We start from the raw sequence: 25,328 nt of genomic DNA, 5'->3' as shown, positions 1-25,328 counted from the left end.
TATTATCACCATCTTATAGGTGTGAAAGAGTACCTCACTATGGCTTAAACTTGCATTTCCCCACTGACTAATGATATCAAGAATCTTTTCACGTGCTTAGTACCCCTTCATATATTTTCTTGGTGCACCGTTTCAGTTGATTTGGTGTCTTATTAAGGTAAACATGGGCTTAAGGCTTCTTTCTCCACACTGGCCTCACTTATGCAAGTCATGACCGTGGAAAACTCTCAAAGACCAAGCACCCTGCAGACAGACAAGGACTTAATAATAGTAGATAAAGCAATAGATACATTTTTAGGAAATTCAAGCTTCATTTTACAGTGTATAATAAAAATGCTTCACTGCCCTGAAAGTTTTCCATTAATTAAGTTGCAACTAACACAGTTCATTTTTTTTTTTTTTTTTTTTACTTTCTTTGCCCCCCGCCCCCCCCCCACCCCCACCCCGCCTCAAATAAGTCAGTATTGCTGTAAACCTAAACCTCACGGAAGGCCATTATAGCATCGGGAACAGATGGTGAAGATTTCCATAAAACAGAAAGGGAAACAGACTTGTCTGAAGTGAGGTAAGTAAACACAGAGCGCATGAATGGTGAGAACTGAAATCGAGTGTTAAGTACAAATTAAAAATAGAAAGCATCACTGCGAAACTTGTTTGGGGAAAAAAAACATGATCTTTTTAGAATATGGCTATTAAAAAGCATGCATGAGCCCCGCGTTATTTCTATTTATCTTTGGAACACAGCCATAGCAATTACTGGGGACATTAAGGAAAACATTCGCCAGCAGCAAAACAGAATAGAAGAGACCATCTAGATAATTTAGTAACAATTTCAAATTTTATGGGGGAATGCCTTTTGTTTTGTCAATATGAAAATTAGGAAAAAAAACATGTTTACATGAATCAACTAAGGAGATAATTATTCTCTTCTCCAATTCCCTTTCAATGTGTGTTCACAATTGCTAAAAGGAAGCCAGACAATGGCCACTTCTTTGTGTTTCTTCTATTAATAGAAAGGATGGATGGAAAAATCAGCATCGTTGCCTCTCCTGTAGGTTACCATCGTCGGGTTGAGCCAGAAGACTCCGGTTCTGTTTGTTGCTAATTGTTGTGGCTTTTGTCCTGTATTTGTTTTTCTCACTTAATATCCATATTTTGAAGGAAATAAAAAAAAGGCTTAAGATTTATTCAAACTCCCGTTTCCTCTTCACAAAATAGAATAGGGGGGAGAACTTGAACTCTTTTCTGGAAGATGGAAGGAAACTGTTGCGTGTTTTGTTTTGTTTTTTTATCTTTGGGGTCACGCGTTGTTTTCGCCACAGAACTTCAAAGTGTCGCCCCCTGTGTGGATGTTCTTAATCGCTCACAATGAATATGACGTAGAAGAAAAGGCAGGAGGAAGCATACATGTTGAATTTACTCACAATTGTGTCTGCAAAGTAGAACAGGGTCTCATATACTGTCTATACAGTAGGCAATGCATCAAGATTTGTCGGCTGATTATATGACTAAATGAGAGACAGTTGAAGATAAATTATTCTTAAAAAACTTGAATAAGTTAGCTCTTCGACCAGATGGGCAGTGTTTAATATTTAAAAATAAATCATTGGGAGAGAAAAAGAGAACAGTACATCCCAAATTCTGAACATTTAACTAGAAGACATACAAAATCCCTTCAATGTAACCGATCTCTGTGCTATGATTTAAGGCCTTTCATGTTCCCAGACAACTGTCAATTAGACAGCAGTTTTATGGGGCATCTGGGTGGCTCAGTCGGTTAAGTGTCTGACCTCGGCTCAGGTCACAATCTCGGGGTTCGTGGGTTTGAGCCCCACCTCGGCCTCTGTGCTGAAAGCTCAGAGCCTGGAACCTACTTTGGATTCTGTGTCTCCCTCTCTCTCTTTCCCTCCCCCACTTGCCCTCTATCTCCTTCTCAAAAATAAATAAACAGCAAAAAATAAATTTTTGACAGAAGTTTTGTACACATCTTGCACATCTCGCCTCCGATCCCCAGCCTTATCTCTACACACACTGGAGAAAATATGGTGCTTTATAGCAGCCGACGTACAATAAGAAGTAGACAACATGCAGAGGAAAAGCAACGGACAACTTGCAATGTGTCTGTGTCTTCCAAGAATCATATCCCCTTTCCCCAAATCCATCCCTGTCTGCAAAGCAATTATTGGTATACACAGTACGTTACATAAGATACAATTATAAGTTATATGCGTATAATTATATACATATAATTAAATATAATTATAAAACTTTATAGATTATTTTGGCCCACTGTCAAATAATAGCTAACAAGGATACAAATGAATCTTTAAGTGATTCAGAGCTAACAACATGCCCAGTATTCTGTGAAATTAGATTTCCTAAAGCTCTGATCATCTAGTCAGCTACGAATATTCATGTGGTAGCCATTCGTAGATGACCAATATTTAATTGTATTAAGAGTGAGAAGAAGTAGTGATTCATTCTAGTTCCAGGAGAAAATAATTTTTCTACATATCAGTTTGACCTTGAATTCATATCAAGACTTTTCTGTAGTACCTGGCAAGACTTTTCTGTAATTATTTAATTAGGTCAGTGTTAAGGACAAGCACATAATTGATGTCAGAAATGAAAATATTTCTTTTTAAGTATAATAAGGGGCACCTGGGTGGCTCAGTGGTTAAGTGCCCGACTTGGGCTCAGGTCATGATCTCGTGGTCCCTGAGTTCAAGCCCCGCATCAGGCTCTGTGCTGACAGCTCAGAGCCTACAGCCTGCTTCAGATTCTGGGTCTCCCTCTTTCTCAGTCCCTCCCCCACTCATGCTGTCTCTCTCTGTCTCTCAGAAATAAATAAGTATTTACAAATTTTTAAATAAAAATATAATAAAGGGGTAATAGCAAGAATTTTAGAGTTTCTTTTTTAATCACCAAGTGATTATCCCTTGGACAATCACAGGTTTTATAGAATAACGATACATGTCACATGTAGACAGCATTACAGTGTTGTCTACTATTATTATTTGTGGGCTTTCCAATGCAAAAGGTACTTTCATATATATCATCTCACAGAATAATATATACCTCCCTGTATAATTATGAGAGTTATTATACTCATACTCATATTTATATGAGAGTACAATATATTTATATCTATACTTATAACTTTTTAATGACTTATATGAGAGTATAATATATTTATATATTATACAATACAAATACAATATATTTATATTTCTAAACTCTCATAATTATACATCATATAATTATTATTAGTTGTGAGGTCTCCAATGTACTCCAACTACTTTAGTATACATGATCTCACAGAATAACATATACCTCACTGTGTCATGATGAGACCGATTGTACCCACTTACAGATTACAGAATTTAGACATGGCTCAATCAGGCAAGAAAATACTGCTAGTAAGTCAGGGAGCAAAGGTTTAAACCCTGTTTGACTGGATTCTGGACGCCACACACTTTTGAGATATATCTTTTAGTTTCACAGGTAGGAGGGTCCTTAAGAAGACACTTTAGATGAACAATTCAATACTAATCAGTCATGTTGTGGGAAACGTTTACATGAAACAAATTACATCTCTAAGAGGTGCAATTGAAGAAACATTTCTTGCAGATGTGCCTTTTCGTGAAAACCCCTTAGCTGTTAACAGAAGGTTTTGAGACCAAAAACCAAGAGAGAAAGACGGTGAGACTTTAATATTTTCATGTCCCAGACCAAACGTGCCAATTCCTTTGTTTATATCAGCATATTGTTCTCCTCTCATAATATGTAAATAAAAAGGGGACTGGCAGGCATATAGGAAATAGGGATGACTCATTTAGTCTTGAACCTCAGACATGCTATAAAGACCTTGAAATTCCAAATAGTTCAGTTCATTTATTTTTGCCTTATTGGAGGCCACATTCTTGGCCACACCACTCTCACCTGTGAGTGAGAACTAACTTTGTGAGTGAGAATTATGTGAGCTGTGAGACCAAACTAACTTTCTCGGATAGATGTTATCGTCACCATAACCTGGAAGGTTCAATTCCAGACACTTATTTTAGATATCCGCCCTCCCCCACCCCCCCGGGGCAGTCAACAAAGAAAGTGAGGACGGCACAGCAAGGGCTGGGAACAGCTTGAAGAGTGAGACATTGGCTTTAAGACATGAGTCTCTGCTATAGCTTGGAATATAAGGTAAAGTCCATCCAAGAATTTTCAGGTAAAAGAATCCACTTCATCCTTGAGCCAAGGAACACACAGTTGGCAGTGGGGCAGAGTAGGATGGGGCAGAGACTTTTTGGCCAAACAGCCCTAACCTGGGATCCCAGTTCTCCTACCTTGTGACTAGTTAATTAATCTGAGCAAGATCCCAGAAAGTAACTGTAAATATCAGATAGAAATATTCTTGGTGCAGTAGCTGTCATATTATCAACAAACGTATTTTCAACAGGAAAGGGGTCCTTTTCCTTTCTATGTAAAAACCAGATATAAAATAAAACTTCAAGTATGATATATTTGAAAAGGAAAGGGAAAGGAGACAAGGAAAGAAGAATAGAAGAGACAGTTGCTACAGCATGGAAGTTGGTGTCTCAGGGATCTCATGCTTATCTACATACTGTAAACATTTGGACTGAAATCCAGGGGTCTTATCAAAGCCAACAGAGCCACATGGTCTGGTCTCTGCTGCTACCTTACTTCATTTTCTACCACTCATCCTCACTGTCGGAGCCCCTTGCCTTCTCTGGGGAGAGGATATCCCTTCGGACAGCAAGTTCAGGGACTTCTCTATCCAGAAAACTCTGCTTTCACTTATCCACATGGCCTCTCTCTGACTAAATCTACATCGGCCCTCTGATCGCAGAATGTCTCTTGAGGACAACTTTCCTGATCACCCATTTATTTATTTTTTTAATATGAAATTTATTGTCAAATTGGTTTCCATACAACGTCCAGTGCTCATCCCAACAGGTGCCCTCCTCAACGCCCATCACCCAAAAGTCAAAATCTCTGACCTCACTGGCGGTGCTTGTCTTCTTGTTGCAGGTTTTCAAAAGCATTTATAATGGCCTGGTGTTATATTTTTATATCATATGTTTATTTGTTCGCTTGTTTATTATCTGTTTCCACCCCAGCCCCTCCACGTTACCCTAATAGGCAAACACTGAACAAGAGCACTGTTTTCTTCCATTCTGCATCTCTAGACCTGAGCACAAAGCCTTGCATATAGTAGACACTCGATATATATTTGTTCAGTGAATGAACAAATACCCACCTCTTCACTTCAGACTCAAAGCTAGCAAGAGTGTGCATTTCATCAAGACTACACAATACACTATAATGACATATAAGTGAATTCCACACATGTAATCCATATTGAAACACCACCTTGAAAGTGACTTCATGTAAACATAAGGGAATACAGTGACTTTTACTTGGCCATGGGATCCTGTCACAAAACTGACATTGTGTTTTCCATGTTGAAGGCCTTCCTGTGTGGTCACCAGCTTCTATGTTATCAGCCCACAGGAGTCTACACCTTTTTCCTTTGAGTCACTTCCTATAAGCTGCCTACTTGATTACGGTAATTAAAGAAAATGTCTTCCTATGTGAACTAAGGTGAGAAAGAACAATCAAAAGCAGTAAAATGGTGAGAACATTTCTTTGAGCAAAAGCAATTTCCCCTTTGAAAGAGCTCACCTATTATGATCTTTGTGGAGGCATCTATTTTCAGTCTATTACTTCTCCATGATGATGAAGAAATTCATCTCAGGGAACTAAAATACCAGGATAAGTCATAATGACCATGATTTGTGGTCTTTGACAATCAAAATGCATAAGATATAATGTCATCAGGATAAACTCAGAATAGTAACTTCCAAGGAACTAGTAAGTTTCTTTAGGAGGAAGATGGTTCTCCTCCCCATTTATTGCATTATATTAGCAGCACAAACTATGAATAGATTTCCCAAGGTTCCTAAATCTATTTCTTGGTGGGACTTAGCTTATAATCTCCTGAGGACCCTACATCCAGAAATGTATATAATTTCCAAACGGTTCTATTTTCTCAGAATTATGTTCAGTCATTCCACACACATTTTGAGCCTTTTTTATGTGTATGCCACTGCATGTTGTGAAGTTGTAATTCTAGTGGAATAAGCGATTTTTAAATTTTTTTTCATGTTTATTTATTTTTTTGAGACAGAGAGAGAGACACACACAAGCCTGAGCAGAGGAGAGGCAGAGACAGAGGGAGACACAGAATCCAAAGTAGGCTCCAGGCTCTGAGCTATCAGCACAGAGCCCGACGTGGGGCTCAAACCCAGAAGCCGTGAGATCATGACCTGAGCTGAAGCTGGACACTCAACCAACTGAGCCACCCAAGTGCCCCATGTTTTTTTTAAAAAAAATTTTCATGTTTATTTACGACTTTTGAGAGCCTATGACAAGCAAAGCACCATGTCAAGTGCAATTGGAGAAACAAATATGATTGAGTCATGGTCTGCCACTGCAAAAAGTACCCAACATAAGTTGCCTGGACTGTCAGGGAATTTGTCCTCTAGAGAGGGAGGACAAGCAGGTGATAAAAGTCAGTGAATGTCCCAGAGAAAAGGGCTAGAAAACTAGGGAAAGGGGCAGGAGATGGCACTTAAAGATGTGTTGGTAAGTGGTTTATCTTGGTCATCATCCCAGTTATCGATTGGAGGGAAAGATTCCTTTTATCCTTTGATCCTACTAAGCTCACATCAGTATATACCATAAATCACTCTAGCTACTATTTCTAGCTAGATAAAAATGTAGTCAGCCATGAAAAACTTGCCTTGCGCACACAAATCAATGAGGCTACTTAACAGTAGACACATGTGTGATACATTCATTATGTAAGGGTTTGTATGGGAGGCTAGTGGTCCATATGTTCTCTACTTTTGTGGCCCATCAGTAACAAAAGTGCCTACAAATGAGGTGCACTACTGGACTGTGAAGAGAGCCAATTTTTCCACTTAGTCAAATTGATGTTTTGCTCTTCTCAAAGGGATTAAACTTGAAAGTACCTTGAAAGATAGTGATACTGAAAAATATGTCTCCATCCCCATTTCTTTGTGACAAAAAGGGGAGAGGCACCTTGGTTGCACTCCTTATCTCAGTGAGTCACAAGGAGTATAAAATCTGATTTCTTAGTATCTAATCGCCCTTTAACAGGGGGGAAATCCTAGAATAAGTAGATCAAGCATGCCGGTTTTCATCTGACTTGGTCCATTTGGGATGTTATCCCCAACATACCATAGACTGGGTGGCTTAAACAACAAATGTTAATTTCTCACAGTTCTGGAGGCTGGGAAGTCCAAGATCAAGGCGCTGGCATATTCAGTGTCTAGTAAGAATCCATGTCCTGGTTCATAAAGGGCTATCTTCTCACATAGGGGAAGAAAACAAAAGATGTCTCACAGGTCTTTCTTTTTTTTTTTTTTTCTTATATAAGGTCACTATTCTCTTTCATGAGGACTCTACTCTCGTGACCTAATCACCTCCCAAAGGCCCTGCCTCCCAATTCCATCAGGTTGGTGATTAAGATTTCAACATATTAATTTAGGTGGGGGATGGGGGTGGGGGGACACTCAAACACGCATTGCATAACATCATCCAAATCTGGATACATTTTAGAATGAGGGGAACACTATTAATCATTACATCTGAAAGACAGGCTTAAATCACGACTATTCCAGCAACCAGGATGATGGTCACCCAAATGATGGGTGAGAGAGGGAATTCTACTTTTGACAATCAAACAAAAGGAGCATCAAATCTAACCTGTCTTTGTCTCTTGGAAGCTAAGCTCTGGAGATATTACCTAGCTCAGCCAATCAGAGTCTGTGACCTGCATTTGAACCTTCAGTAGAAAACAGAAGGAAGTGCAGGTAGGAAGTCAGAAAATTTTCAGTGTAATATGGGGATTCCAACGGCAGAGCAGTGAATGTCCAGATACAGTGCAGTTCAGCAAAGCACTAGCCAATGTCCAGGGGTTAAGCACCAATGGCAGCAATAACAAAGGTCAGCTGGTGAACAGTGATAGCCTGAAGTCCAGGGAGGACATCTTGGAGGAACCTTTCCTTCCTTGACTTCTGCTTCAGCCTGGTTCTCCAGCTTGAACCTGAGAGATATTACAGATCCACTGAACTATAATTTTCTCCTTAAATTAGCCAGAATTGGTTTGTTCATTTCTGTTTTAACTAAGAACTCTGACCAGAACTAGTAAATATTATTTTCCTTGGACAACAACAATGACGATGACAACGATTTTACTTGGATGATGATCAGCACTTTAACACGAACACCTTAGTTACTAACTAGGGATCACATTCACAACATCATAGCATTCTCTTAAAAAAATCTCTCAGTACATCTTTTGATTGTTAAATGCTTTCTAAAAATAGCCAAGAATTTTGTAATCCAAATCTTTTCCCTTTCCAGTCTCATGAAAAAATCAATAGGGGCATTCATATAAGTTCTATGAAAAAAGAGCCTGAGATATTTTAAGAAGTCATATACTTCCCAGTTGAAAGAAAATAATCCAGGCTTTTGAGGTCCCTGTCAAATTATTTACCTTCATTTTTAGATGTTGCAGCTGAAGTATTGAAATAAATATTCATTTGAGCGATTACAGATCGTGAATACTAATTGCTCTATACATCAAGTTATAATGGAGATTTATAATTATGGTTAATGGAGTTCAGAATTGCTAGAGGCCTAGAGGAGGGGATAAATGTAAAGAATGCTAGAAACCCAAGGAATATTTGTTGGGATGGAGGTGTATAAAGCATTCACTAAATTTTTCTAATTTAGGAGAACATGAAATGAGAGCACATGGTCCCTCTCTATGAACTGCAGGTACCTTAATAACAAAGCAAAAGTCACAATCTTATATCCAGAAGCAATTGCCAGAATGCTTCAGTTGGACTAGGAAGAATCAGAACTTATTTCTATTAATTCGATCTATGGACAAATCCATCACCTAATATTGCTGCAGCAAACATGAAGGCAGCTGGAAGAGTATATGAGCAGGCTCTGTTTTTGAGGAGAGTAACACTAAAAAGCCCTGGACTTCATTTTGGACACCTTCAGATGCATCATGATGATTCAGATGACGATTTAGGACCCACATCAACCTTTTGGCTTCTGCCTTGTGAATAGCTACCGAAGATGTGGGATTAAGAGCTGCCAAGCCACAATCCTGGATACATTGCTTACACTGCTGCCATCACATATCATATCCAGCTCAAGGGAGAAAGCCTGGACTATAAGATGAGATTGTTCTGAGATCAGGGGTGGAAGACAAGGATGTAAAGAGCATTTGGAGCCACTTGTTCCTTCCCAACCCACCGCAGCTACATAAATGACATTTGTTCAAGAGCCCGGTGTTAAGAGTGCTGAGTTTTGGGGCGCCTGGATGGCTCAGTCGGTCGAGTGTCCGACTCTTGATTTTGGCTCAGGTCACGATCCCAGGATCGTCGGATTGAGCCCCACATCAGGCTCTGCATTGACTCTCTCTCTCTCTTTCTCTCTCTCTCTCTCCCTCTGCCCATCCCCCCCAACTTGTGCTCACTCTCTTTCTCAAAAATAAATGAATAAATAAATAAATAAAATAATGAATGAATGAATGAATGAATGAATGAATGAATAAATAAATAAATAAATAAAACCTTTTCAGAGTGCTGAGTTTGGCCCATGAGGGGAGTTAAAGAAAAAGTGGAAGAAATCATTTTCTAACCTATTTGTTCCTCTAGCTAACTTAAACTCCATTTGAAACAGCTAGTTGGTGGTTACCACATGATCACATACCTTTCTGGACATAACTGATAGTCACAAAATTTAAGTAGTTTAACCCTTTCCTGTCATTTCAATGAGCAAGAGACAAAGGGGTATGGTAGGAAGAATACTGGATTAGAATACAGAGACCTGCACCACTGTCCTTGCTCTGCCTGATCCTGGCCAGGTGGGTTGGGTCACCTTTTCTCTTCTCTTTGCATTAGTGTCCACACTGATAAAACAAAGTGTTTATTTTTCTCAAAATTAGTCCTACTGCTATGTTTTCCTGTATATCCTCTATATGTGTTCTCAAAGATTCTTCCTATATGTTTATTTTTATTGACCTATTTCCACTAGACTATGGCCCCTTGAAATCAGAAATTATGTCTATTTTCTTCCTCCCAGATATTCAGGAACTCTCACCAAGTACGCAAACAGTACTCAAATTTTATGAAATAAATGAACAGATTAAAGAATGAAAACTATATTCTAAATAGAAACATATATATATTTTTTCTTTACCTTTAAAAGATACTTTATTGATCATTTCCTCTTGTTTAGGTTCTTCCGGAAGCTGACTCTGAGACATGGCTTAGACTTCAAGTAGTTTATTTGGAATGTGATCCCAGGAAAAACAAAGTGCCAAAGTGAAATGCAAGGGCAAGGGGCCACTAACAGAGTGTTATCAAGACAGTTATCACTGTGGGTTATGGAGCTTGATCCAGCTGGGGAAGTATAGAAAGCAGTAGGAAGCATGTACCTAGAATTACCCATCTGAAGAGCAAAGGACCTGGGATATTTGCATACTAATGCTTACCAGTCATTGGTCAAGGGATGAATAGCCTGAGTGACCAAAGAAAGCCTCCTTAAACAGATGAAAGTTCTGGCAGGTGGAAGACAGACCGGCAGGCACCGATATAGGAATGGCCAAGTGGTGTACCTCAACAGGGTCTCTACCACAGTCTCAAAACATTCTCTCTCTTATGCCTTCCCATACAGTCCTATTCTAGCAGTTATTTCCCTATATACCATTACCCATTTACTTATCTTTATCCTTCACGGGCCTATCATCTCCGTTAAGGCAAAGAACATGGCTTCTTTAAAACTGTATCCTCAATACCTAGCATAGCATAACTCAATTCTACTTGGAGAATGAATAATGAATCCATAAGAAGGGCATAATACCGCCAACTGCAGAAGGCTGTCCAAGAAGCAACTTAGATAATGTACACAAAGGCGTGGTGAGAAGTGTCGAGTGCTATCCCTATCTGATAAGTGTTATATGGGGAACAGTGAATACCATCCCCAAATGAACCATGCACGCTAAGAGACTTTTATCCTTCCACATCTGTACATCTTATTTATCTGGGAGTAGGTCAAGATTTCACCAAGATGTCAGCATCCTGGAGAAAAAAAAAATGGAGGACAGCAGTGAAGAATTAAGGGAGAGCCTCTGCCTGGTGGGGTCCTCCTGGTTGATAAATATATGAAAATCTGGTACTTGCATAACTATGTCTCCTGGATAACATAAGAGAGTGAACGGGGCCAGAGGTGAACTCGGAGAGAGAGAAAAGAACACTTTATCTACGGATACTTCCTTCAAACACCAACTCCTTTCATTTGAAAATAGTGAGAATAAAGTAAAACAGGAGGCCAAGGGAATTGAGGCTCTGATGTTGTTTGGATCCTTAACAAGCTTCTTTATGAAACCAAAGGCCAAAGAACAGGCCAGTGTTTTTCTCAGTGATATGAAAAGAATCATTCCCCAGTTTTTTTGTTTTGTTTTGTTTTGGTTTTTGGTTTTTTCTTTTTGTTTTTTTTTTTTTTTTGACCACCAAGAGTTGAATTCTTTCCATTTCCCACACCAGAATTAAGAAACCTCTCAAATTCTCATCCCACTCCAAATGAGCTAGAAGCTGATTACAAATGGTCAGGAGCTGAGAACACTCTGACAGACAGTAAGATTTATAAGTAATAGTCTCCTTTACTAAGACAGAATGTTTTTTTTTTTTTTTTTAACATAGAAATGGAATTTTGCAGTTTTTGGAGAATCCATAAAGACCAGCTCTATTAGACCATGAACCAGGATCAGCTGGTACTCAGTTCACTGGGGGCAACACTCAGTCATAGACACCTTTCTCATGAAACTGCCTGAGTTGTACGTGGCACAAATTCAGAGCCACTTCAGCCTTCCTTGACATGAAGCATTAATCAAGGCCATCCATCTTGGGCCAACCTAGCTACTTTCACCATATGGGAATTTCAGGGAGAAGCTAAATCCTCAATCCTTCCTTTTGCTGCCAAAGCAATGTTTTGTTTTTCTCACACACATTTCCACATAGCTCTACCCAGCCCTCAGGATTTCATTACACCTATGGTTATGAAAAGGTCAAGTCCCCAGAGAGCTCAGACCCCAGTTTCATGAAAATGCAATTGCTTTCCTCGTGAAGAACAGTAGAAGGATACCTGGGTGAATCTTAGGCACCTCTCTAGGGAATCTCTCAGATCAACAGGTACCATCCCTAACTGAAGGCAGAAATCTGAATAAATTCCAAACACAACGGTTACCTGAGATAAAAATTCCAGTCTGGGTACGTCACTATACAAATACATGTCATGGATAAAAATTCACTGGGCACATCACCATACAAACGTATGTCATAATTATTGCCAACTTCAATTAATGAGGAATTCTGGAGTGAGAGTATTGGGACAGATATTTAAACTTTACAAAACTATATAGTTGTCCACGTTGGTACAGGCTACCAGTGGACAACCTAGAATTCAAAGATACGTATTATGTAAGGTCACAGTCTTTCTCCTAGAACAGAGCACTCAACGGTTTTTCTTCATAGAATCTTTAATACAAAGAAGGTTTTAATCGCTCCAAGAGAGTCTGGACCACAAAACGCTTAGCCACTCTCTTCCTACCACGATTTCATTACTCAGCTGGGCAGTCATCTGCCGGTTAAAAAATGGGAAGTTCCGGGGCGCCTGGGTGGCGCAGTCGGTTAAGCGTCCGACTTCAGCTCAGGTCACCATCTCGCGGTCCGTGAGTCCAAGCCCCGCGTCGGGCTCTGGGCTGATGGCTCGGAGCCTGGAGCCTGTTTCCGATTCTGTGTCTCCCTCTCTCTCTGCCCCTCCCCCGTTCATGCTCTGTCTCTCTCTGTCGCAAAAATAAATAAATGTTGAAAAAACAAAAATTAAAAAAAAAAATGGGAAGTTCTATAACCTTGTGTCCTGGGTGTCTGCAAGGAAGCCATTTTGCTACATTGCAAACAAGCAATTGTTTTCCTATGGAAAATGCCGCACAATGAGACCCTGAGCTGATAAAGGGGAACCCACTGAAAGCAAGAACCATTTCAAGTGTTGTGACATGAACAGAGTTAGAAACAGACCTACTCGTATCAAAACTTTATTTTAAAGAACAACAGGATATAAAGGAAGCAAATTCTATTTTCATAGCAATGGTGACACACAAGGTAAGAACAATTCCTATTCTGCTTCCGATCACGTGTGTCTGCCCTGCAAAGGGAGAGGTGGTTGGGTTTGACTTGTTTAGTTTCAAAATTCGCAGAGCTTTTGCTTCGTCTTTTGAGACCAGGAACCATACCCCTAGTTCTCCTTTCTATGCCATTGTTCTTAGTTTCTCCAACTCCAGGTAGACAACGCCTATGTTACAGGAAAGACAACTGGAACCAAACAACACGCCCTAGGTAAATAATGATAAAAACTCCTCTACATCAGGGCAACCTCACAAGACTAAAAGTTGGAATTAGCTAGCCCATTAGGCAAAACGAACCTCAAGTTAGTGTTTCTCTTATTCCACAAGTCTTATGTGAGGTTCATTTCTGTAGTGAGCAGAAATCAAAAAGTGCTATGTCGAACACGTAGCTTCACCCTGACAGATTTCTCATCTCAGCAGGTAAAGATGTCATGAGACAGAAGTCACGTGGTGAGAAATCAGCATGACTGTCCATTGATGTTTAGCAGCCTAGGAAAGAATAAAATACTTAGCTCTGAAAAGAAAGTTGCTTGGGCTGTACTGAGACCTGGCAGCCCTCTTCGGTCATACAGTGACCGTGACAGGGCGCAGGATCTCTGGGCTGCCTCACCGGACAGTACAGCTGCTTTGCAATTCTATGTAGATATCTGGGCGTCTCTCGCCCCTTCCCCTAACATTCTAAGATCGTATACTCTGAGCTACATTATGAAATCAGATCTGCTGCCGATGAGGACATACCAACCTGAGGTACAAGTGAGGCTGCACATAACTCAGGGGATTGCCAGTTTTAAATTGCTGTCTTATGTGGAGTCTCAAAGTTCCTTTTTTTTTTTTATTTTTTTTTAACGTTTATTCACTATTGAGAGACAGAGAGAGACAGAGCATGAGGATGGGAGGGGCAGAGAGAGGAGGAGACACAGAATCCGAAGCGGGCTCCAGGCTCCGAGCTGTCAGCACAGAGTGGGGCTCGAACTCACAAACCGAGAGATCGTGACCCGAACTGAAGTCGGATGCTTAACCGACTGAGCCACCCAGGCGCCCCTCAAAGTTTCTTCATAAATGTGTAAGATGTACTTTATTAGATGTAAAGTAAAAAGAAAAAAAAGATACTTTCTCTCACATAATAGAGTATCATTAAACAAGAAAGAGGGGGTGACTGGGTGGCTCATTGATTAAGCATCTGATTCGATCTCAGTTCAGGTCTTGCTCTCAGGATCGTGAGTTCAAGCTCCGTGTTGGGCTCCACACTGGCTGTGAAACCTACTTAAAAAACAACAACAACAACAACAACAACAACAAACAAAAAAACCTGAAAAGCAAAACAGAACAACAAAACAACAACAGCAACGACAACAAACAAGAAAAAGTGCCTCAGTCATTTTCTGTAGCTGTATCTCTATCTGCTTACAAATTGAAACTATGATTGAAAGACACAACTCTAAAAGGCTGTGTTGAGGGCTAAGTATTGGCTAAAGGCAATGAAACAACAGACAGAGCTGGAAATCCCTGGGTATTTTTAAATCTGTTCAATTTGGGGTCAAGTGGATATTGAGGACCCGGCTTTCAGAAAAGTGGTTATTTCTGCCAAAAATTACATTTCCTGTCTGGCTTGCTACTATCCTTCTTGGGAGCATTTATGGCAGACTGATCATATTCTGAGTGATTCCCAAATGTTTAGGCTTTTAGTGCGGCATGTAAATTTCTACGACTACCTCTAGTGATGAAAGTATGGTGCCATTTCTATCAGATAAATTCACCACCCTGGTGGCCACATCTTTTATACAGTGACAGTGTTACCCTGACAGGATACACCGAAGACTTATCCTTCAAAATTATGGCAAAACAAAACAAAACAAAACAAAACACTTCAAAATGACCCATAATTATCCATTGTTTTAGATATGAACCAGCTGGGGCAGTGATAAAATGGATTGATCCAGATTGTTCCCTGGATCTTTTCATTGCACAGTTTTTTTAAAAACCTCAGAAGTCAGCCAGTCCAAGTACTTTATTCTACATGTGAGGGAATCAATACCACATAGGTTACCTCCTTGCTTGAGGTCAAAGAGGAAATCTCACCTATGGGTGAGCTACCTTTTATCCACATGGGTTCCATCAAAAGTCAAATATGACATAAGACCCAACTGGAAGAGTGACTACACATGCATTTATATTGCACAGACATACCATTTTTCTCCTTTGGTCCTTCAGTAGAATTTGTCAACATAATATCAGCTACTGTGAGCTTCGTACTAATCCCTCAATTCCCTAATTCAGGGGGAAGAGACTGAAACAATGGTTTCTCAACTCCAAGTTGGAAGTGGATGTGTAGTAAATAAAAACAGAATCTGCAAAATATTAAAGATCAACAGGATACCAAGCCCTCTGGCATGAATACCTGCAAACAGCTTCCTAAACTCCATTTTAAGAATCCTAGAGTGGAATGTGAGACTCAAGAGACATGTCTTATGAGGAAATATTGTTCTGGAAGGTGTTAGAAAGAAGCCAAGTTATCAGAAAGCGGTGCCAGAAAGAATCATATCGAAGAAATGGAGGGCTGAATACATTTGCACAAGAGGGAATTTTGTTATCTACAGTAACTACAAGGATCAGCACCCAGCTATTTCAAACCAGCCTATGGCTAATTTTTCTAGGCCAATCATAATTAAATTGTAAAGCACTTAATATTAAAACTTGACAGACAAAACTGATGTGAGGAAATGAATCCGAAGCTTTATGAAAGTCAAAAAAGATCACATTCATCTTAACATCCTTCGGCAACTGGGTCTGTCAGTCAGTCACATGTGATTAGCATCATGCCGTTACAGAAACTTAGAACTGGCAGAAACTCAGAGATTAGTCTGGATGCTTTGAACTTATTCAGTGCAAAGTGACGAGGAAAATGCCATATCTGTCAATGGAGCTGCTGTTGAACAGGGCTTGGGAATTACTGCACTAAGTTAGGGAACAAGGCAACTTTATAAAAGAGAATTAATTATGCCGTGATTCATAGTCACTGGCGGTGCTATAAATACTTTTATGGAAGTGTTTTTCTTTTCCTTTTTCCTTCCCCCTTTTCCAAAAAGGCTGCGTGGATGAACACTGCTTCCAGGACTCACATAATTGCACCTAAAGTCATAGAATGTTACAGCTGGAGGAACGCTGAGAGTTTGCCCAAGATCCTTCCCCAGCATTTTACAGGTGAGGCGTTTGGAACTCCAGAGAGATTAAGATTTCTGGAGGTCACCGAGTTAGTGTCTGGCAGGATCCGCACTGGACCCTCGGTCTCCCGAATCCCAGAGCAGAAGGCATTCCACCACACCTTGACGTTTTCCAGCACGGGCAAGGGCAGCGCCCTGGACAGGGCACTGTTTCCTACAGTTAGACCTCAGCCCTGGGCTGTATATAGCCAGAGGACCTGAAGAAATTTCTCTTCCCAGAGCTCACTGGTATTTCTGAGCACTACTTTAATGAGAAGGTATTTTTAGCTCTTATTCTGCCAGAAGCATTCTTCTTGCTCATTTTCAGAGCTGCTGGGTTCAAGCTTGGAGGCCAGAATAACTTAGGTTATTTTTTTTTAATTAAAAAATTCAATTCGATAATCCTTTAGCAAATGCTTTTAAATGCATAAGGCATCGAACTGAGTGCTTTGTGGATAGAGACGTGAATAAAAAGGATCTCTGTTTCCAAGTAGCTTACAAGCTATGGCGGAATGGAGAGCCACAGCCACAGGCTTCATCAAGGAAGGTGATGGTAGGGACATGTTACAAATGACAACAAGTGGGGCACCTGGGTTGGCTCAGCTGATTAACCATCCGACTTCGGCTCGGGTCATGATCTCACAGTTCGTGGGTTTGAGCCCCATGTTTGGCTCTGTGCTGACAGCTTGGAGCCTGCAGCCTGCTTTGGATTCTGTGTCTCCCTCTCTCTCTCTCTCTCTCTGCCCCTTCCCCACTCATACTCTGTTTCTCTTTTTCTCAAAAATAAATAAACACAGAAAGAAAGAAAGCAGGAAAGAAAGAAAGAAAGAAAGAAAGAAAGAAAGAAAGAAAGAAAGAAAGAAAGAAAGAAAGAAAGAAAGAAATGACAAGACGAAAAAAAACCCACTAGCATCAGACCTCACTAAGAGACTTAGTTTCCAGGGGTTACTTACTAGTAAGTCCCACTTACCAGTTACGGGACAATGAAAACGTTACTTCTGTGCGTTGTGTCCCAATGTATTCTTCTGTAAAATGGGGTAACCAGTCCCTACTCTCTAGGGTTCTCAAGAAGGTTCAATGAATTAATGCATGAAAAGCACTTGCCGGGATGCATGGTAAAAAAATGCAATGATTGGTTATTATTGCTATTATTATTTGCCTACAACTAGAACGAAACATTTCTCACCCATAGCCACCTTAATGCTCTGCCCTGAAGGGTCACCCCATGCTCCTCGATTTAGAAGGCCTGGATTAGAAAGAAGGTTACCAACCACCCCTGTCAAGAGTTGCCTGAGGAGACATGACTAAATGTAATATGGTGTCCTGATGGGATCCTGGAACAGTAAAGGACATTAGGAGAAAGGAAAAAAAAAAAAAAACATTTAAATGAAGTATAAACTTTAGTTAATAAAAAAGTGTTGTTTTGTTTCATTAATTGTGACAAATGTAATAACTGTGACCAATGTTAATAATAGGGATGACTGGGCATGTGGTATCCAAGAATCATCCATACTACAGTCATAATTTTCCTGTAAATCTAAGATTATTCTAAAAATAAAATTAAAAAAAAAAAGATGTAACTTTTGACAGAGAAAGAATTGTTCCTGGACAGACTTATATTATCTTCACTAATTTGTTGGTGTGGCATATGCTTACCAAAGGAAACATTCTGGAGTACTCTTTAAACCATTCTTTATTAAATGAGGGGCATTTTAACATGGAGAAAAACACATAAAAAATATTTTTAACCATATCTCATTGCAGCAAACTATTTGAGTACTCCCTTTATACTTTTTTTCAGAAGATTCTTTTATTTCACTGCTCTTAATTACATCCAGTTGCATTGGCCCTATCAAGTTGCTTTTAATAGCAACTTCTAGTAAACAGAGCTGCAGAGAAAAATCTTGGTCGGTACAGGTCACTAGGATAGGGGTGGAAGTCATAGGTATGGGATGCTTGTGTGCCCGGGTTGTAGAAACTCATGGGGGCCAGTGACTGGGGGGTGTGGGGGTAGAGGGAAAGGGGGAGCAGAAAATACATCTCAACTCTGTTAGATCAGTGGTTCTCAACTGGGGGCAACTGCCTATCCCCTGGAGGTTTCTGGAAATGTCTGAAGACATTTCCTATTGTCTCAACTTGGGGATTACCAGGGGATGGGGTGCTACTGGAATCCAGTGGATAGAGGCTAGAGATACTGCTAAACATCCTTCAGTACACAGAGCAGCCCTTCCTCCAACAAAGAACTCACATCTCACCCCAAATGGGAGGAGGGCCAAGCTTTAAAAAGTCTGCATTAGATAGAAGAGGGAAAAGAATTTTTCCTTCCATTTCTTATTCCCCAAGATGACTAACAATGATCTGAATTGATAACATTCTTATATTGTTTTGAATTCTACTAAAGGAGAGCTACTAACCCACTGCTCTTACTAACCCGTCACGAGGGAACATGCACGTAGACGTGCTTGTGAGGTCCCCTTGGGCTGGACCTCATGTCCTCCTGGCCCATCTTTTGCTAAGATTGTGCCACAGCAACAGCTGGTAGCTGCCAACCGTGTGATCTGATAGCCTCTTGCTGCAGCTCCCATGAGCGTCTCTCCCTTTCTGCCCCAGGGCCTCTCTGACACCCACGCGGTGGAATAATTACAAGAACCTTCGGGTGCTCCTCTGTGTGCATCCTGGCGGCTCTGAGGAATTACTGTCCCGTGGGTCAACGCTTGAATTCAGGAGGATGGAAACGAGTTAATAGAAGTCCTCATCTTCCTTCTTTCCGATGGATAATTCGAAATCCCATTAAACCCAGTTCTTCAGAGGAGCCCCGCAGGGACAGGCAATCAAACTATCCGCTCAGTGGAGACCAGCGTGATAGCTCCCATTAACTGTGTCCCCTGCCATCCTTGAGGTATTTCCTCCAGTCCTCCAACCCTCCTGCTTGAGATTTCTTCTCAAAATAATCGACCCACACACAGCCCTGGCCTCGGGCTTTTCTTTCTGAGGAACCTATATTAACAACTTGCTCTTAAAGATCTTTGTCAAAGATTTGCCTCTTGAGTACTATATATGCATTAGCCTGGGCCTCCCAGAGTCTCTCAGCCCTAATTTCATGTAATTATGATAATCATAAATACGAACAGACACCAAAGCAGTGATTGATGGTAGCCTTCCTCACAGAAAAGGAAACTGATGTTCGGAGAGATTGAAACCTGGAGAAACTCCTTCTGGAAAGCAAGGATGTGACCCCAGTCAACCTGAGCTCAAAGTGCCCACCACACGCCATGGCTCTAAGTTTGCCTAGAGGCAGTGCAACGTCCAGGTCCAATGTTTGAGAACAAAACATTTTATTCTGAAAACCACCTTATTATGGTTTCCTAGCCCACTGAACTTGTCATGAATGGCATACAATGTTTCATAGGGCAAGATACTGAAGCCTGTGTCGAAATTGCGAGTCTGACTCACTCACAGGTAGTTAACTATTGATAACGACTACACTGTCTGCAGTAGTTGTAGGGCACCGAAGTGGGTCTAAGCGAGAAGAAGACAATATAGAGAAAACCGTGTATGCATGTCTAATGTGCGTGTGTCTCGGGGAGAGACAGACAGAGACAGAGAAGTGAGAGAAAAAAGAGACAAGGAGAGCAGTTGAGAGAGACAGAAACAGAGAGAGACTTTGACCCTCCACCCCTAAAGCCAAAAGCCAAAAACCGAATTATGATCAGTTTTTGTAGCTCATTGTTTCATATTTTCAAAACCGTCTCACTCCGTTTGTGTGAATATTCGAGAGCTCCCTGCAGCTGCGGATTCCAAGCCAGCTTCACAGTGAGCGTGACTGTATGGAAAGGAAATAGCTTCAACTTTACAAAATTATGACATGTCAATGCCCTCACTTTACCTCCTTTCGTATTATGAAGGCGGATGAGGGAGGTTGTCTACAAATAACGATGCTGTTGAAGTTCTGTTTGCCTTTCTTTAAATATTTTATTTTTGAGAGAGAGAGAAAGAGAGAGAGAGAGTGCGAGCGAGTGGGGGAGGGGCAGAGAGAGAAGGAGACACAGAATCCGAAGCGGGGCTCCAGGCTGTCAGCTCTCAATACAGAGTCCCACGCGGGGCTCAAACCCGTGAACTGCGAGATCATGACCTGAGCCGAAGTCGGACGCTCAACTGCCTGAGCCACCCAGGTGCCCCTTATGTGCCTCTTTTTTTTTTTTTCCTGAAATGACCATAGTCTTTAAATCAGAAAAGCCAAATTTTAAGTTCTCTCAATTGCTTACCGTAGGCCTAAGTAATAGTAACAGTGGACATAGTTGTCGTTGTTGTTGTTCTTATACTAGTAGTAGCCGTACTAATTACAACAAACATTTATTGACCATATATTATGTGTTGGGCATTCTGTTAAGTGCATTAAATGTTATATGGGTGACCTCATTTAAATTCCAAATTCCTGCAATAATATTATGTGGTAAATACTATTATTATCACTATTTATTAGGTGATTTATTAGATGAAACCAAAGGTAGAGAGGTTAACTCATCCAAAATCACACGGCCAACGTTTGGAAGATGCAGGATCCTAATCAATCTCCTTGCCCCTAATTGTCTCGTATTCTCCCTCCTACAGAAAAGTGAGCTCCAGCTTTCCTTCCCATGAAATGGAACTGGTTTTACTTTCTCCGTGTAGGTGGTGTTTGGCGGGAGTATTTTGATTTTGATTTTTATCGTTATTATTTTTATGGAGTGGGGAGAGGGGAGGGATACTACCAGATACCTGACAGGAAACTGTTCCTTGAAATCCGTAAGCTACACGGGTATTTTTGGAACATGTTTTGTAGCAGATAAAAATGCCAGCGTAAGATATAGGTGAAGCATAGAAGAAGATTATGGTCAAATTAACAACTTTCTACTACGTTGGGGAAAAATTAACTACCCAGCATGGCCGAAAGTCCCCTGGCTCCTGTGTTTCTACTTCATCTACTATGAATGGCCTTTTGCTTATTACTCCATTCTAGGTTTACTGGCCTTTTTGATGTTTTGGAAATATTTCAATCTTAGCCACGGCTTGAGAGCTTCACATTCGGGATTATTGGACTCTTTCCCAACAAAGGGTTGGAAAAGTTTTAGTAAAGTCAGATTGGTTGAAAATACTGATGTGCACTCTCTAGGCCCTAGAGGGTGCCAAGGGGTAGCCTGGACAGAGCTTGGATGTGGGGACTGGGGTCCACATCGGGGGAGGCCGCCAGGGGTGTGAGGACAAGGGGAGTTGGGCCCATGGATGAGCTCATGCAGTGGAGGGCCCAGGAAGTGGCCCCATGTGGCCCACATGCCAGTGAAGAACGCCAAGGTGGCCAGGAATTCTAAATTCAAAGCAGGGCCCTCCAGGTTGTTGGGCAAGTTTACTGGTCAAGGTAGAAGGACAGAAAATATTAGATTGCCAGTTTGTTAGCTCAATTTATGACTTGTAAGTATCTAGATAGAGGGCATATGGAATGCCACTTGTACTGTCATCCTGGAGCCCAAAACATGTTAGAGGAGGGCCTACTTGCTATCAGTGCTTCTTCTCAATTTTCACAAAGTAGGTTCCTTTTTTATCCTTCACCTATCTGATGACTGTTGTCTTCAGAAAGGCCATCTCTGACTCCCTTGCCCTACATAGCTTTTCCAGCACAAGCCAGCCCCTCTATTTCTCTCCTCCATTTTATCTATGGCACGTACATATTTGCTTTCTTCTTTATGAGACCTCCCTGCCGGAATGTATGCTCCCTGGAAGGGTGTTGCTTTCACTTCTTCACTGCTGCATTCTTGGTGCCTCGAAACACAAAATAACTATGCCCTAAATACCTGTTGGATGAGAGAATAATGGAATATAGAATATAATGGATAGATGGACCAAGAAAAGTTCTTGATTTCTATGCACTTTTATCTTAATAATAATAAACACAGCTGTATTGTGTCTGGTGCTTTCGTAACGTCCGTGCACAATCCTTTCCCATTTCCTTTGGAGCCAGCTAATGGTAAAGCGAACACCACCGAACAGTTACTGTGAGAAAGGAACAGGAGAGAGAGGTCACAGATATAGGAAAAATTAGTGTGTTTCACATTAAACAAAATTGCAACCCTATTTTATCCCCCCTTCTTCTAGCCCCTTGTGGATCCAAGGCAAAGAAGCAGTGGCAAAGAAGTCAAACCTAATTTCCTCTTGGCCCTACTAGGTGATATTACAGTCAAGGTGCAGCATTTCTTACGTTAATAATCTGAAGTTCCTTTTCTGAGAAAATATACACGTTGTCTGAGGTCTTAAAATAGTTTAGGTATTGTAATCACTCCATAATTATTGGATGTTATTTTAAATGCCTAAAATTATACCTGTAAGATTTAATATTGATATTCCTACGAATTACATTTTGGTAAATACATATCTTTTGAAGGGAGAGAGATTTGGGATTTGGGGTAAGTCTGATCATCTGTTTTTGTCTTCGTTGATATAAAAATCTTCCAATTCAAATCTCTGGAAAAGCATACACATGGAGCAAATGACTCATTAATTTATCCTACAGTCAAAATTAAAGCAGTACATAATTGCCAAATCTTCAATTCTTATAAAACAGAGCTCTGAATATATACTAATTATCTTCTGTGGAAAGGAAATTCACTGAGATTCAGTTAAGACTGCTTCACGCTCAGTAAGTTAAGTCTATTGTGTTACACACACCAGCTTACGCATGCTCCCTCCTTCCCTCCAACCCACTCAGCTCCCCTTTCTTCTCCTTTTCAACTGCTGACCTGAGTTAGTAGCCAAACATAATAATACAGTGTTTGATCCTCTGTAAACCCATAAAATTATAAACCAGCAACCACCGGGATGTTGGCAGAATTTCTGTGGACAGCAACCAGCATGGTGCTTTTTTCTTTCTGAAATCAAGCAGTCCATTATACTTGTTGATACAACAGTGAGGAAGGTAATGCCTTCCATCATCTCCTGGCCCCTACCTAACTCCTCTAGCCACTTGGGATGGGGTGAGACAATTCATCTATTTAAAAGATTAAAGTCTCCAGGTGCCTGGGGGGCTCAGTCGGTTAAGCATCCGACTCTTGATCTCAGCTTAGATCTTCATCTCGGGGTCATGAGTTCAAGTCCCACATTGGGCTGTGTGCTGGGTGTGGAGCCTACTTACTAAATAAACAAATAAATAAATGAAGTATTAAGGCCTTCTCTCTTTTGACTTTTATTATTTAAAGTCGCTTCCTTTCATTCATTTTTAAATTCATTCTGTCTACTCCTATTAAGCACTGATGGAGTTGTATAGCACTATGCTAAGTACTACAGAGGATTAACATACAAATAAAACACATGCCTTCAAGAATAAAAAAAAAATCTAATAGAAACTTTAAACTGCAATGGGGATTAGGAACTCTCTTTTCACTACAACAGAAATATTTGAGTCATCCTATAGGTGAACCCTAAGGAAAGAAAGGAAAATCCCCAGGTTCCAGAAATAAAGAAACAACTCAAGCTAGAGAGATAAGCGTATGAATGAATGACCTAGGAACCTCAGGAACTGTCAGAACAGAGCTAGACCGTAGAGACTAGGGACTGAAATTTTCATTCACATACAGGAACAGAAGGGACTGCATTGAGCTTGAGTTGGATTGAGATTTAGAACTGAGGTCCTTACATCAGGTGGAGACCGGTCTAGCTTTGACCCTTCTTCAAAGGGTGAGCTAGGGTAAGTCCATTCACCGGCCTGTCTATGTGGCAATGAGAATGTACATCTCTGCCCGTGGAAGGAGACGATAAAGTCTTCTGTTGGAAATCAAATATCTCAGGCTAACGCCACATACTGACATGGAGCAAAATGTATGTTACCTACATGGTGCTTATATCCCCGAGATGAGAAATCAGTGTGAAAGCAGATCACTTGGCCCTTGAAACCCCGGGAACAAAGTGGAGAACAAACTCAAAGCACACAGTTTCACTGAGAAAAAAGACGTCCACCTCCGTCAAAGATGCCCTCACAATCCCAAATGGTACACTGCACAATTTTTCAGGTCGGATAAGGAGACAGAAGGGTCTGTATTGAAGACTTGAAATGACAGGATAATGTAAAAATAACATAAGTATGTGTCAAATAATTAAGGATATAAAATGACAATATGAGTAAAAATAGGCAGAATTAGGGAGGGGGGGAAGATCACAATTCAAATACGCAATCAAAGAAGGAAACAAATATCATTGGACAAAATGAAGCTGTTGTTGAAATGAGAACCAGTACTCTGGAAAGTAAATGAGGAAATTATCCAGAATGTAGCACAAAGAGACAGGGAAATTAGAATACAAGACATCGAGAGAGAAAATAGGATAGAATAAGAAAGGATAAAAACGTCTAACAAGAATTACAAAAGGAGACACTAGAGATAATAGAAAATAAAAGACATGTAAAAGAAGTAGTTTGAAAATTTTCCAGAATTGCTGAGAATCGCTGATTGAATCCTTACATTTTAAAAGCAGACTCTGACCTATGGTTCTCAAAAGAGATTCAGAGAGTTCTGAGTCCAGTAGTGGAATGGACTAATATTCCTGCAGATAACAATTACAAATTGAACAAAATATAAAAAGACTTTGAAGGCATTGCAGATGGATGGAAAAGAGTACAGAGAGCCACCGGATCTTTGAAAGAAGGAAATTACATGGGGTAAGACCCCCCCATTGACAGACCACCGGACATTCCCCATTGTAGGAGTCCAAAAAAGCTAGGACTCATCACACTGTATGCAAGAATTAATTCAAGGTAAAGTATGGACATGAATGTAAAAAGTAAATCCCAAACAGCT

At 40.5% G+C, this 25,328-nt stretch overlaps 1 long non-coding RNA gene across 2 annotated transcripts; it reads left to right on the top strand.

The window, feature by feature from the left end:
- Window positions 1-456: 456 nt before the first annotated feature.
- LOC147574501 (uncharacterized) lies at window positions 457-16,504 on the top strand. Of its 2 annotated transcripts, none has more exons than XR_015243739.1 (3): window positions 457-565; window positions 7,481-7,558; window positions 16,396-16,504. It is a non-coding gene; the product is annotated as an uncharacterized LOC147574501 (long non-coding RNA). The 2 variants fall into 2 exon arrangements; XR_015243740.1 differs by lacking the exon at window positions 16,396-16,504 and adding an exon at window positions 8,842-9,600.
- The last annotated feature ends 8,824 nt before the right edge of the window (window positions 16,505-25,328 follow it).

This window comes from Puma concolor, chromosome E1, assembly GCF_028749965.1.
Source record: "Puma concolor isolate L17-30 chromosome E1, mPumCon1.1.hap2, whole genome shotgun sequence".
In the NCBI taxonomy this organism is placed as follows: Eukaryota; Metazoa; Chordata; class Mammalia; order Carnivora; family Felidae; genus Puma; species Puma concolor.
The sequence above is the reverse complement of the archived record's forward strand: the minus strand, read 5'-3'. Positions and strand labels throughout refer to the sequence as shown.